Below are 15949 nucleotides of genomic sequence, written 5' to 3'. Positions count from 1 at the left end.
TTTTTGGCATAAAAGAAAAATGTATAATTTTGACCCATACAATGTATTGTTGGCTATTGCTACAAATATACCCCAGCGACTTAAGTGCTCCAGGGACACATATTTGAACATCTATATTAGCTTTATATTTTTGTATATTTATAAATATTTAAAACAAAATTCTGAAATTATATTATTATATAAATATAAATATATTTGTTGTATGGGTCAGAACACCCTATCATCGTTAGCGGCAACTTTTGAATGGACAAGCAAGCGCACAGAAATCTAGTGAAATAATCTAATAGCAGTTTTAATTCTGAAATGCAGCCATAAGCAACTGATTATTCAGATTTTGTGAGTAAACAGGATGTGTTTTCCCGCCTTATCAGATGTGTGGTTCTGTCCCGGAGCACAAGCTGAGAATGTGAACGCTTTGGATTTCGTCAGACTTTAATAAAACTACATGATTTCATCTGGCATCACGTGACACGTTTCCTGATTTCCGGTGCTCAACTGGAAGTGTGTGAGTGTGTGTGTGTGTGTGCGAGTGTGTGTGTGTGTGTGTGTGTGCGTGTGAGTGTGAGCGTGTGCGTGTGTGTGTCAGTGACTCAGTCCTGATTTGATCTTTAGTGGCGGTGGATGCTCAAAATCAGCTCCTCTCCTGCAGGCCCGGTTGGACTCGATGTGCAGGAGGACATGCTGGTGGAAGCGTGCTAATCACACACAGACACTGGAAACAGAGCCACAGACCTGCGGGCGACTTCATTAAACTCACTCGGATTAACAACCAATAGAGAGACTCCGTCAGAGCCTGTGGCTCTAACATGATAACATCAGCTTGATCCAAATCACATACAATTTACTTGCTAATCTAAGAAGTAACTCAAAGTCCATTTTTTTACTTTCAGTTAGGAGTGGGCAAATATATCACAATGTTTTTCAGGAAAATCACGATTCTTTGTCATGTTGGTTTGACTATTTTGCAAGCTGTCTGAGCTGTACAGCCAAACTAATTTCCCTATTTTACAAACAAAGCCTTACAAGGTAACAACATGTAAAGAATGGCAGACATTTAGGCCAAAGGCGGCAAAGATACAAATCTTTGTCATTATTTTATCTTTGTTATTAGAAAATAAGAACAATTATTTAATAATTCTTATTAAAGCGACTGTAGTAAAGTTTTTCAGTCAAGAGCAGTGAGTGATTTTTTTCTGTGTTTTGTTGTTTTATTAACATTAAAGGGACAGTTCAGCCAAAAATGAACATTCTGCCATCATTTACTCACTCTCAAGTTGTTTTAAACCTGAATGAGTTTCTTTCTTCTGTTGAACATAAAAAGTTATTTTGAAGAATGTGGGAACCAAACAGCTGCTTTTCCCCACTGACTTCCATAGTGTATTTTTTTTTTTCCAACAAGGACAATGTCAATGGGTATCAGCAACTGTTTGGTTCTTCAAAATATCTTCTTTTGTGTTCAGCACAAGAAAGAAATCAATACAGGTTTGGGACAACATGAGAGTGAGTAAATAATGACAGAATTTAAATTTTTGGGCGAACTGTCCCTTTAATGACAAACGGCAGCATGTTTAATAGCCTACTATTAGGCTGCTGTCACTTTAAGAGCTACACGCATCTGTTCTTCTCTCTACTGTTGACTTTCACTTTAGACATAACCAGCTGTGTTTATATGTAAACCTTGTGTGATTTTGACAGTATTAGCGCAATCAGACGTGAAAGTCCAGTAATCAGGCGCTGTTTGACAGGCTTTTTAGTGTGCGCGCGCATGTCAGAACAGCTCGCGAATGAAATGTTTAACATTTTAAATGTGAAATGTTTACATGTTTAAATTAAAGGCTTTAAAACCCATGCAAAAATGTACTTTTGTGATTGTGAATAAGTGCAGTGTCCCGTGAGTGTAAATGAGTTAACATGTGATGTGAATGTGCGCTGTAGTATGATACTATGATATTTCTTCAAAATAGGGCTGGACGATATGGCCAAAATTTATAAAAATCATATCACCGTTATTGAAAAAAATTATATCGCGATACATATTGATATTGAATTATTGTCCAGCCCTAGTTCAAAAGCAGATCGTGGAGACATTTTAGTCGTCCACGATCAAAAATCATGATATCGCACACCCCTACTTTCGATATTACTATACATTGTTAAAAACAATGCTTGCACACAGCTGATCCAGACAGTAATTAATTACAATTGAATTTTTGATTAGTAATATGCATTGCTAAGAACTTCATTTGGACAACTTTAAAGATGATTTTCTCAATATTTAGATTTATGTTGCACCCTCAGATTCCAGATTTTCAAATAGTTGTATCTCGTCCAAATTTTGTCCGATCCTAACAAGGTTAGGCTAAGTAACGACCGAAGTGTTGATTCCAGCAGTAGTCAGGCATACAGGCTCATTAGGATAAGTGGAATAACAGTAAGGTCAGAGGGTCATGGGTCGGTCACAGAGGCGGGCTCTGAACACAGTGTGACCGTCAGCAGGTGATAGAGAGAGCGAGATATGTGAGCGGCCGTCTCTCTGATAAAACACCTTTGTCAATGACAGACAGCCGGAAAGGAAAAGTGAGCCGGAGCCCCTCTGTCAGCCCTGTCGAGAGGCACTGTCACCGTCAGCTCACGCTACAACATCTAAGAGCTCCGAATCAGCAGGTACGGCTACGGGTTTGTGCTACGCTGTGCATATAGCCACTGCTAAAGGGCTGCGCAATTATATACACAGTGGCTTTGGTGAACAGTTGTTTCATGTCATAAATGTTGGCAGGAACGCTGTATTGACCGATCAACAACCAGGACTGCAAATATCTGCTATAGAAATGCATTGTAACAATTTAAAAAGGTCAACAAACCTAAAGAAAATGATGAATGATATCGTTAATCAAGTGAGACCAGCTTTTAAAGAGTCTGCCTGTGATCTTATAATGTTGTAACCTGTAACAAAACATTTTCATGATTTTTATGTCTGAATCATAAATCGTATATTACTTGTTTGGCCATGCAGTTTGTTCTGGACCAGAAAAGACAAAGCCAGTAAAGCCCTCTCATCTGGAGTGTGTTTCCTGTTGGCTGGATGTCGAACACCCCGCTGGTAATCTCTTACATGCTTCTATCGTTTTCAGATGACTGTGTGCTTGAACACAAACATAGAAGCAAGAGAGTGGCCTTCAGACTGACAGACTACAGGAGAAGACAAGAGGAGATGCCAAGTTCAACCAAGATCGCTAGAAGTCTGCAGAGATACGTGATCCCCTATCACACATGGAGCGATATTCCAGTTTCTCCAAAGCCAGCGATTTCATTGTCATCAATCAATCATCGATAGCCACCCATTAAAGGGTTCGCTGAACCTTTGCATCTTCATTCTTTGAATGCATTCATAGATATAGGAGTAACAGGAAAATGTAACCTGATGACTGCTGAATTACACAATCAAATTTGGGTCAGTTTCTCACACAAAGATATCATGTCTTCAAATTTCAATATGAAAAATAGTTCACGTTTATGATACTTTCTATGTGCTTTTTGGAGCCTGGATTATCACTCACTTTCGTTTGGCAAAGACCAGCGTAAACATGCTGCTGAATTTCTCCTTTTGTGCGAGAGTTTGGAACTGTTCTTTTATTAAAAGGTGCAGCAGAAATGTTGTCATTAAACTTTAAAAGACTATATTATACAGGAAATCTATTTCTGCCCAGGATTAGAGTTATTTTCCGGTCATACTTCAGATTGGGCCATGGTTGTGGTTACATAACACGGCCACAACCATCTTTCTTCACATAGATTATGAAAACTAAAGGGCATCATGCACTGGACGCAAATGCCATGCCATGCTGTTTTACTGGGATTAGAAACAGCTTCTACCATGGTGGGCTCCAATCCCACAAAATGCGAGCACATGGTTCCCATTGTGGTTTAAAGCAGATCAGGAGGGTTATGCTGCAGCTCCTGGCCTCATGGTGTGAAGTGAATGCTTTCAGGTCCAGGGGAATACTGCTGACCCGAGTGCTCCGGACCGACGGGGTTAAGGTCCAGGGACAGCAGAGCTGCTTGGAGGCAGCAGACGTGCTCCAGTGTTGATGGAGTGGCCCGACTCTGAGCTCCCACAAACAGTCGGTAGGTGAGGGGATATGAAACAGTGTTGAAATGCGGCGGATCTGGGTTTTCAGAGCCCACCTGACATTGCTGAGACACCAGAGAAGGGAATACCTTTGAAGAGGCCATTATGGAAACGAGAGAAAGCAGAAGAGAGAAGGTTAAAGATGACAGGAGGGCTGTTGAAGGAGAGCGGGATGGTGGGAAACGAGAAGGCCGTGGGTGGGGCAAGTGTGTGTAAACACTTGTAAAATGGTTGGCTGTTTTCTTTGACAAACACACACACACAACAGCACAGCAGGTAAAGGGTTTAGTCACTCAGGCAGATGGCTTAGGGTTCTTCAGGACTGATTCTTGTGTTCTTAAGACAAAGGCGGTGCAATGTTTGACTGCCCGTGTCATATGGCAGCAACAATTACAGGGAAGGTTTTAAAGGTTCACAGAATGGGGTCTTCTATAAGGACACGCACAATGAAGCATATCTAGTCCCATTCAGTAAACCAATTAAATTCCCCCAGAACCCCAGAGAGACTAACCAACGGTGCGATGCATTCAGTGTCTAAGTGAGCTACGGAAATTTACAGACATGAAATAAAATGTACAGTTGCTAAGGCAAGCTCCATTATTACTGGTCATACATAAGGTTAACCTCGAGCCCAAGTATTAGCCCAAACTTCAACACACAACTCATCCCAAGTTGTTTGTGCTACAGACATGAATGACACAAAGATATGGCCTGTTGACAAGAAGTGCACTAACGTTTAAGAATGAACCATTTGATAAAATGAGTGAAAAGCATCCCCATTGACTTAAGTTGAAGGGACCAGAGCCATATGAAGAGCAAAATATTTTTTGGCACTTTTGACGACCCAGAACACCATAGCAACATGCTAACACTCAGCCACTCAAAACACCTTAATAACTGCATACCAATGTCCTGGAAACCACATACAGCACCCTAGTATTATGGTGGCAAAGCAAATGCCAAAATCTCTCATGGACCTTTCTCTTTCTTCTGGTGGAGACGTCTTAATTGACATTTTGGGCTTAAGGGTCAAGAGTGAGGCAGCCCCGTTCTGACCTTGTGTTTCCAGAGGTTAAATAGTTCACTTGACCCCCACCAGCACTCGGTTACGTCTATTGACCATTTCCGTTCATCTGCCCGTTCTCTTTCTCCCCTTTTCCACCATGTGTGATGTCATGTTTTCCCCTTTTGCTTAGATGGGAGAGAGAAGGAGGCAATGGCTTTAATTAAAAGCCTCCTGAAGGGCTTCTGCTATTTTCCGTTCAAGAAGCGCTTACATAAAACTTGAGTCATTAAGTGCCAACACTCTTCCAACCACTGAACCTTGTGCTGAGAGGCTGGCCGAGCACTAGAAGCACCTCACGAGTGTCTTCGACAGTCCTGTTAGCAATGCTGGATCAGCAGTTTTCTTTCGACATTCATACTGATTGTTACTGTATTTCCATCTTCAAATCGCACACAAACTCTCTGCTTCTTCCAACGAGGGTCAGTCAAAAGAGATGATTTAGCTTTCGTCCCAGCACGGACTTAATCTGACCAAATGTCACCCATAAACAAGTGATTCAAAGGTCTGGTCTTGGCGGTACGAGATCCCCCCCCAGGCCAACAAGTAACTACATCAGGGTCTGCTTCCAATTTGCCCTGTTTATCATTGCGAATGGAGTCAGCCACTCTTAGTCCTTGTCAGAAAAATAAACCTTGGCCACACTTAGACCATAGCGCTCCAAAACACTTAGCTTTCATAAACACTATTAGGCTTTGTCCAGGTCTTGTCTGCATGTCTGAGGACAGATCATAAAACCATGGAGTAGATTTTATGAATAAACACTGCGGGGCGAATTCTAAACTTTTAGCAACTTAAGCACACCGTGCTTCAGCACTAAACCCTATGTTTTATTTACAAACCACTCGTAGACCAATTTAACCGAGCACTTTGTGAAGTCATTAGGATTTCTTTCTATAGAATAAGCCAGGACATCAGCAATATGTGCCCATCATGTGTAACGTGGCACTATTACTGCCAAAGGCAAGCTGGTCTTAAGTCTAGTGTTATTTAAAATTAATGTTTGTGTACATTTTTTAGTGATTATGGAGAAGAGCATTATAACCGTGGGCCCATATGCAAAAACATTTGTACAGCCCCCCCGAACATTATAGGATAATGTGGGCTCCAACGCTCCTTATTGTTGTCTTTTCTGAGGTAAATAACATTACATGACTATTCACAAGCTGTTTTATTCATAAAAAATTTAAATGCTTGGAAATAATATTTAACGTTTTCAAGTCTATTCATTAGTAGCGCGCCAGACTGTTAGGTTTATGGTTAGGGTAAGCAGAATATGCTGATATAGGTTTATGGTTAGGGTAAGCAGAATATGCTGATATGTAGTTGAATGTCTAAAGTGGACCATCAAAATAAAGTGTTACCGTGTTTAAATCTGATTTCGTAGATACATTTGGTAAGTCAAGCATTAAAATAATGCAGACAGCATGTACGACCAAACCACGCTATCAGCAGGTGCAAGTGATTGTTAGCGAATTCCCTGCTTACTGTTTGGGCCTCTTCGCCATGGGGTTTATCACAGGACGATGAAGTGTCCCGATGATCAAGTAATTAAAAAGGTGCATCTTCACAAAGCCACTCCGATCAAAAGAAGACTTCTGCTCAACGTGGGATAACGCGATTTCTATAGAAAGACCAACGCAGCAACATTCTTCTGAGACTTTGCGCATCGGGTGTCCCCATGTCCAGCAAAAATGCTTGCACTGACAAGGCTTAAGTGATGTCTCAAACAGCTGAGGGGGTCTGGATATGTCGAGCGGGCAAGCCGAGCGTCAGCTACAGCTAATCCATCCTTTCTCTTCTCCTGAGTCTTCCTAGGGTGTGTAAAAGCTGAGGCTGACACTTTTTCCTCTGGTTGCCCTTATGGCCGTCTTTGAGGAGGGACAATACCCGACCAGCTGAGCTTTGAGCACAACTCGGTCCCGTGGAAGTCTAGGTGCAGACAAAGGCCACGTGTGGAGAGGCCAAGAGACTGGAGCCATCGGCCATGAGGAGTTGTTTTAATGCAAGCTGACTGTCTGTACCTCCTCCTCCTCTATCTGTCCTTCTTAATCCTCAGCTTCATGAAAGCCCCACACGCCAGAGCCGACTGCCAAAACCTCAGCCAACCTTTGCAGTGAACAAAAGAGCAAAAGTTGACAAGGTCGCAGCAGGCCTGGACCACCTGCTCGCAGAACTCAATTGCACTCGGCAACAGTGAAAGAAAGTAAGTTGCGGTCGCTCTTATGATCCTGCCGTACAAAGGAACAAATTGCGTTCCTCTGGCCTGTCCTCCGTGGGTCAGGAATCAGGGTGAGAGCCTGTGATTGGCGCTCTCGGGAAGTCTATTTGTTTTGCGAGCATGCCTGTAGCCAGAGTTCCATTCATATCTCCTTTCATCTCCTGCTTTTCTATTCTTCTAGCATGCATTTGTTGAGGCACTTCTCTCGAAATTGAATGCTATTATTCCAAACAGTCCCGATGGCACTGTCTTATCTTTTATTTATTGTTGAGTGGCAGAGGCCGGCGGGTGGGCGAGAGCATCTGCGGTCCTAGATTAAAGGGACGGACCGAGTCGGAGAGCGACATAGTGCTTCATCATCATCATCATCTTAATTGCATGGTTGAAGTTCTGATCATTGCTAGCTTTAATCTACAGCCTCATATAAACAATGGCCAACAGGAAGCCTCCTGGAGAACATATATGACCATTAGTGAGGGGTCCATTCACGGTGAACACAGACCAGCGTTAGATGAGCGTCGAGTTGAGTTGGGTGTAAAGCTTGTTACTGATGTGAAACCCCATCCTTAATGAAGCACGCATGAGTAACGAGAGTCTGACTTTACAATGCTACACTCATCATGTGTCAGAGCGCTGGTGTAGATAGCTGGAAGCTAGTTCAGGTGTGACTGCATGGTGGTTAAGCAGAACTGGACTATGATGCATGTGCTGGAGGATTACAGTCTCGCCGGCCCGGGACGACCACCCAACAGTCATGCGGAAAACTGCGAGACACACACACGTCCGCGCTACACACACAAGATTATATCAAAATAATACTGTACGTCTCCTATGTAAAATAGTAATGCATTCACATTTTACTTATAACTAGTCACCCTGGTTGCACAAGTACATCCAAGATAATTGGTGACTAAGAATAGAAACCAACAGAAATGCTGATTAGAAAGATGTTTCAGCAGAGGTAAAAACATGAAATGAATCCATTTCAGCGATGCAATTTCTTAATTCACACATGTAGTTGGTGTGTCTGGTCACTAGACGTGGTCGTTCCTGATCTCCTCTCTCAAAGCCAGTCGGCAAAGCACCAAAATAATCTTTCAAATTATCCTTTTTCTTTTAAAGCTTAAAGCAGTTCACCCAAAAATGAACATTCTGTCATCAGTTACTAGAGTGAGTCAATGATTACAGAATTTTCTTTTTTTTGGGGGGTGCAGGTTAATATCTTGCACAATCATAAAAATAAAACTGTTCAGAATAGGAAATAAAACAAATATTGGGCTATTAAGCTAGAATGAATGATACAGATTGGTTGAGATTGATGACTGGTGGAATTGAAATACAATCAATCATTATTTCCTATACAACATTCATCATTCACATTTTCAAAACATCTTATCTTTCACATCTATAGCATGTGTGATTGGCTGCGATATAACAGGATTGTGTGAGATCTGTGAGAGGTTGGCATGAGTATTGATGGGAAATAAGCTGCTTTGCCCATGCTTTTATAATGTTTCTCACCATAGATTTTCTTGCTTCTCTCAGAAATACATCACATTATGCTAATACTGTATAAATATACGTACCAATTCCAAATAATCAGATGTCAGATATTTAGTTATTGTGACAGGACCTACTAATAGTTATGCTAGCAAATGGTAGGATGTTTGATAAAGCTCCTTTCATCTGTGTTTCGGGGTATTTAAGTCTCATAGTAATTATAGAAGCATTACAACACTTCATCAGGTATACTTCAGACTTTACACGCCTACATGTGTTTCCAATCATAAATCACACTGTATCGTCTCCCATGAGTAATACTACTTGCAAAACACAAAACAACAACTGTCTTATTACCTCATTAATAAACTACTGTGAATCAGGCTAAATGGTTAATAGTGCTCTGGTTGAAAAAAAGGGCAGCCATATGAAAAATGCAGCAGTGGATTTTGTTCAATAGGCCTAAACTACACACAAACATTTGAGACTAGCTACAGCTCTGCTCTTAAACATGAACAGAACCACACTCCCACGGTTTACTGATCCGAACAACCATCACGACAAAATTACATTAATGTGGCTTGAGGGCTCCCCAAGGAATCAGCAAGAGCTGGTCTCTTCTGGCTGAGTTTGGAGGAGCACACTGTGTTCACACAGACATAGCAAAACCCCGAAACCTGATCGAACAACACAAACTGCAGAAACCAGATTAAAAATCCTCACCATGAAAATCTGTGTGAAGCGTCACATCTGACATCCTGGTGTGCACCTCGTCCAGCTTCAAAAGGAAAGAAGAAAGAGAAATACAGTGTTAGCTCTTTTATTTGGCAACACAGAATCTCTGTAACATATTTACTGAATTTAACCGAGCAGCGGTCAAACAGTGGATATTTTTTATGACCGATACCAATAAGGAAACGAGAAATCAGGAAGGCTGATGACTGACATCATGTCAGTATGCGATAATGGGCTAAAACAATTGGATTGTAACAACTGAGAACACAAACAGCATATAGGATTCAAAATAAAAACCCATTATTTAGAAAATGTGAATACCTTGTAAAGTTACCAGACAGTGGCCAGTAAATGACAGGGTTTAAACTCAAATGTAAATGACACAGGCATCTCACATCAAAAATTAACAAATCATCTGAGAAGGCAACCTTCTGTAATGACTCATGCAACTTCAAATGACATTTAAGTCATTGGAAAATTTACCATCAGAGGTGTAACTAGGACGCCTATACATGTGGATATTCCCGGATGAATAAACTTAACGATTATAAAGCTTAATGTTATGTATGTGCAATGGGAGTGTGCTCACATTCTACTGTGTTTGTGAACTACAGCATATCTTTGGCCTAAGACTTTATTAGGGTTATGTAACCCACCAGGATCAGCGTCTGCAACAGCTTCCCAAAAACTGTGCTGTCACACACACTGTAATGGCACAACCAGAATACCACCATTAACACCACATGCCTACTGACCACTGAAACACATGCTAACTGACAACAAACAGCAGGCAAGCTCAGACTGAGAGAGATGAACTGTACTCTGGACAGAAGCAGGGTCTCTCGCCTCCAGCGCATGTCATTCAGGGATCTGGGGAGTAACTCGCAGCTCAAGCCAGAGTCTATTTCTAGAAGATTTCCTAAAATAAAGCCCTGAGCTCCCAATCTGGCAGTAGAGAGCAAAACGTCCTTCTGTAGCCAGCAGCATGAGGTCAGCGTTGCCGTCACGTCACTGCTGACGAAACACTGATCTCGTAAAGAAGGTCAACAGACCTCCAGCGAGAACCGCTGAGATGGCTTCAGCCAGAACTGAGCCGTTCAATCAGCAAACCTCATCCCACACTAACGCAAGACCAGGCAAAACTGCAGAGGACAAGAACTTTTCTATGCTTTATTACGGGAGTTCAACCAAAAATCAGTTACTCATCTTTATACTTTTCCAAACCTACATGACTTTCTTTTTTCCACAAAATGAGTAGATTTACAAAAACATCACCGTAGAAGTATTATGAAAGTAGTCCATAAGACTCATGCAGTGTTTTCAACGTCTTCTGAAGTCAAACAATAAATAGCAAGTTCTGTCATGAAACTCTAGATGGCGCAGGCTGATGGATGCTTCACATAACTGACGATATTCTTAGCATTAAACGACTTGTCACATGCTGTAAAAAGCCTTTTTCCAAAAGGTACATCTGGAAAAAGGGGGGTCGTCTTATAATCAGGCCAATACGGTATATATGCTATTTGTGCAGCAGCGGTATGTCTTAAACACTCACACAGCACCGTATCTGTATATGTATTGGCAGTATCAAGTTCCTGTACTTGCTTGCAGCAGCAGCAATAATTTACAAATACAGCAATTACCAACAGCAGCAGCAATTCAGCAGCAGTGTAGCAGATCTATTCCGCCAAGACCAAATACATTGGCATTGTCATATCCATTAGAGGGTTGTCATGATAGAACTTTGTGTAAGGAACAGACTAAAAAATACAACATTCACTGAAATGCTTCCCCTCTACACAAGAGCAGAGTGAACATTCTGCTAAACATCACCTTTTGTGTTCCTCAAAAAAAAAAAAAGTCTTGACTAACGGAAAGTTGCGCAGGGCAGTTCTACTCCTGTATTTCTGCCGTTTCATAAGCGCCACCTACTGTCAGAGAAAGAATTAGTGTTTTCATACAGCTGGTCTGCAATGAAAACTGTGCCTTAAAATTCCAATCAAATTGCAACGAGTGTCTATAGGTACGCAGGAGCTAACCCATTAAGGGCCTTATAGGCAAGTAATAATATTTTGTAACTGATACGGAACTTAATAGGTAGCCAGTGCAGAGACTGTAAAATTGGGGTAATATGATCATATTTTCTTGACCTGGTAAGGACTCTAGCCGCTGCATTTTGGACTACCTGTAGCTTGTTTATGTCCACTATGAAGGCCACTGCCACTGACATACAAGTGAACATCACTTCACAGAAAACGTAAAGGGAAATTTACCCACGAGTGATTGCATCATTTCAGTTCTGCTTGAAGTTTGGCTAAAATAAACAAGGTGAAAATGAGGTAATGCTCCAGTATTTTTATGAAGTATAATCAGTTCCAGGTGTGTAGTTGTTTGCGACAGTTACAATGCTAATGTCTAGTTTACAGCTTACAGAAGACGACACATGTAATGTAACCAAATTTAGGCCATGTGTCCACCAAAGCGTTTTTTTCCCGAGGCTAGCGTATTTTTTCAATTGTTTTCAATGGGAGCGCCATGTTTTTAAAACACCAGCAGCGTGACGAGGCGCTGAGTGTTTATTTCACGCTGGGCGCTGAGCCGTTTTTTTCTCAGTGCCAAGAGCTGAGGAAAGTTCATCTTTGGATAAAACGCAAACGCTCACCACAGTCACTTTTTACCTCAAAGTGGAGGAGGGGCAGGGCAAATTCCACACCGACCAATCATCATTGCTTATACTACGAGTGAACAACAATGAAGGACAAGTTAATATTGCATGTCTCAGAGTATTCATGTCTTCACTAGATAAAATTCCTGGACTACCACAATATTGTTATGAAAACTTGCAGATATAGGCCTATTTCATTTTTAGATTGAATTGAACTCTCAAGCGCTCACAGCCAGGCGATTTCAGCAGAGCGCCTGGTGCTTTCAGCTGGCTAAAAGTGTTTGGTGGACACATATGACCAATTATTTTTAGTTAAATTTGAAATAATAAATATTTTCATGTATATTGGTCATATGGTCATTTATATTTATTTGCACAAGTACTTCTCTAACCTCTCTAATATTCTTAAAACTTCTTTAGTTTGGATGCGACTACCTGCATTAGTGGATACCTGTTTGGAAACAGTCGCTGTTTTTGCAATACCTTGTGGTGCTGTGCGAATGCACACTGCAAACAGAAATCAAACTCTTCCACTAGACCAGAAGAGATGATCTGAGCTGCTACCCACATTCACTTCATAGCGCTATAGTCTTACTGTCTGTCAGCGACACCCTCATTCACGTCTATCTTACTCCATCCTTATGGAGAAGAATCTGAGTCTGAGTTGGTACTTCAGTGAATCGTATCTGTTATCAAACACTCATCTGCACGTACACCATCACTCACTGTATGTCGGGTGCTTATGGAGGCGCCAGGACCGCCTGTGGACACGATCGCTGCTTGACACCAATTAGCCACGCTGAGTGACATGGAAATGTTTTCTGGGAATCGTCCGCAGACCGACAGGAGTGAAGAGAGCTGCCAGAGAGCGTTTAAAAACTGGCTGCACATTCAGGTGTGGCGAGTTGATTCACTGTAACATGCTTGATATTCGATACGGATGAGAATGCTGAATGTGTTGACTGTCTGTCATTTCAAGCGTCTGCGCTGATGTGTGTACTTAACTGAATCTGCACCATATCATTAGGCGTCTTGTCTGTCTGTACACACGGCTTGTTAGAGAAGAGGATGCTTAACTTCCTCGCTGGGTTTGTCGCTGTAAAGCATGACTGTTTGCTATGGTTTCTGTACCTCTGTGACCTCCCTTCAGAGAGTTTGAATAGTGACGTGGTACGACAGTAAAAACAGGACATAGCACACTCGTGTTTACTCTAGTACAAGAGTGAACGCATTTCAAACACTGGACCGCACCTGTAAACAAAAGCCGCCAGCGCTGGCTATGGAATCGAGGGATGCTGGACATTTGCACAGGGATTTTCCTCTGCCATACGATGTCAAATACATACAAGGACACATAATCGCCTCGTACCGGTACACCGCAAAAGAAAATGTTAGACTGGTATATTTACCCTTGTTCCTTCTGCATTTTGACGTCTTTATTGGGTTAAAAACAGAACTGTGAAACACTATTACAGGGACGGAGAGATTACAACTATATATTTATATTTTTATGGAAATTAAATGAATTGAGATGCATAGTAAGACATGAAACCCTGTTTAAATTAAATAAAAAAATATATATAATTTAGATGAAAAAATATTTAAATAATAAAAAGCAAATAAAAAAAATAAAAAAATTCTTCATTTTAGTTATCCTTTTATATATGTTTTTCAGATTAATACATCATCTGAAAAATGAATAAATAAGCTCTCCATTGATGTATGGTTTGTTAGGATAGGACAATATTTGGCCGAGATACAACTATTTGAAAATCTGGAATCTGAGGGTGCAAAAAAATCTAAATATTGAGAAAATCATCTTTAAAGTTGTCCAAATGAAGTTCTTAGCAATGCATATTACTAATCAAAAATTAAGTTTTGATATATTTATGGTAGAAAATTTACAAAATATCTTCATGGAACATGATCTTTACTTAATATCCTAATGATTTTTGGCATAAAAGAAAAATGTATAATTTACAATGCAATGTATTGTTGGCTATTGCTACAAATATACCCCAGCGACTTAAGACTGCTTTTGTGCTCCAGGGTCACATATACAGGCCATGTTTATGACTGCATGAGACCTGTACATGTAGAAATGCAATTCACACAAACTGACTCGGACTCACTTCAATGTTATCTCAATGATGGTGTGCATCTCACAGCAATGCTTCAGCTTCTCAGAGATCAGATGACGACCCAGTGCAGGACATTAATTCTCGCTCTCAGTAGATGTACGGTGTAACACGCGGGGTCACAAAGCTCGGTGAACGTCCCACGCCAGCAAAAACTATGGCATAAAGTCACATCTGGTGAGTTATAGCAAAAACAATAAACACTGTACACCAAAAAAACATTGTGTGCAACCTCAGTTCCAAGAAAAAAAGCACTACTGAGATTAAGTGTGACGCAAATATTCATGTGGGGGAATGAACTAGTATTCTTATCGTCTTGGTGTGAAAAGGCTGTTACATTTGCAAATCAGTAAGTGCGTTCTATTGACATGAACAATGTTGTCAGAAAGCATCAGGTGATTAGATGATGATAAAACACATGCTCATCACCGATGGCAAACTGTCTGTGAGAAACCAGACTGTGTCAACACAGAGCAAGCCAAACCACAGACCAATCCGGTTCCACCTGAAGAAACGGCAACTTTCGCTAATGCACGTGGAGGCAGACGTGGACGGTGGTCGGCGAGCAGGAGGCCCCCGTGCACCACGATCACGACCCATTGTTGGCAAGGAGGAACCAGAGGCTGTGTCTGGAACAGACACACTCGACCGCACCTTCCCGTTCCCAGATGCCTTGCCACTCTCGCTTTCAGGCAGGACTGGACCGTCACACGCCAAGAACAGACTCCTGAGACGCAGCGCATGACATGAGCACAAGCCATCGATCAATCACGCCGTCAATACAGCCAGAAAACCACGAGCCACACACACACACACACACACACACTGTCCTCAGACAACCGTCAAGACTGTCTCTGCATGTTTACCTAACAAAGCCTTGCTTGAAAGTTGATTTGGGCTTCATGTAGTAGTTTGAAGAGAGAGTTTAAGCTGGTTGTTAGACAGCTGTGAGGTTGTACGTAGCAGACAGACAAACAGACTGATTTAAGATGAATTAAAGTCAGACTTTTAATGGAAGTTAAGGTGATTTGGCCAATATTTGATCAGTCTGAAGGTGTATGCTGAGTTTGGTGGAGGTTTACCTTGGATTATATTTAACCATTTTTACAATACCAGCACCATGGCTTTGTCAGGGGTTATGCTAATTAGCAACATGCTAATAATGCTAAAAACATGCTAGCAACATGCTAGAAACATGTTAAAACATTCTAGCTATGTGCTAATTCATGTTATCTATCAATCATCTGATAATATCTATCTATCTATCTATTTTTCTGACAGACTGTACTGCCTTCAAAACATTCAAACTTTAAGCTTTAAAAGTACTTCAAACTGAAAACTGTCCAATTTTAAAAACGTTTTCAAACTTTCAGGCTAGACTTTTTCAAGCCAACTTCAAAGTTTGTCATGACAAACTTTTTTATCTAGTTAAAATTTGCATGTGTTTGCTGCGTAAAAACATGCTAATAATGCTAAAAACATGCTAGCAACATGCTAA

The 15949-nt window shown here is 41.1% G+C and overlaps 1 long non-coding RNA gene across 1 annotated transcript in view; it reads right to left on the bottom strand.

Annotated features, from left to right (window-relative positions):
- LOC107721053 (uncharacterized) overlaps window positions 1–15949 on the bottom strand; it is a 65616-nt gene that overhangs the window by 5416 nt on the left and 44251 nt on the right. Inside the window, exon 3 of the long non-coding RNA XR_001637675.1 lies at window positions 9637–9691. This is a non-coding gene — a long non-coding RNA (uncharacterized LOC107721053). The remainder of the gene's footprint in view (window positions 1–9636; window positions 9692–15949) is intronic.

This window comes from Sinocyclocheilus rhinocerous, unplaced genomic scaffold (genome assembly GCF_001515625.1).
Source record: "Sinocyclocheilus rhinocerous isolate Xijiao unplaced genomic scaffold, SAMN03320098_v1.1 scaffold1232, whole genome shotgun sequence".
Lineage (NCBI taxonomy): Eukaryota > Metazoa > Chordata > Actinopteri > Cypriniformes > Cyprinidae > Sinocyclocheilus > Sinocyclocheilus rhinocerous.
Note: the sequence above shows the minus strand (reverse complement) of the source record. Positions and strands in the feature narration are given on the sequence as shown.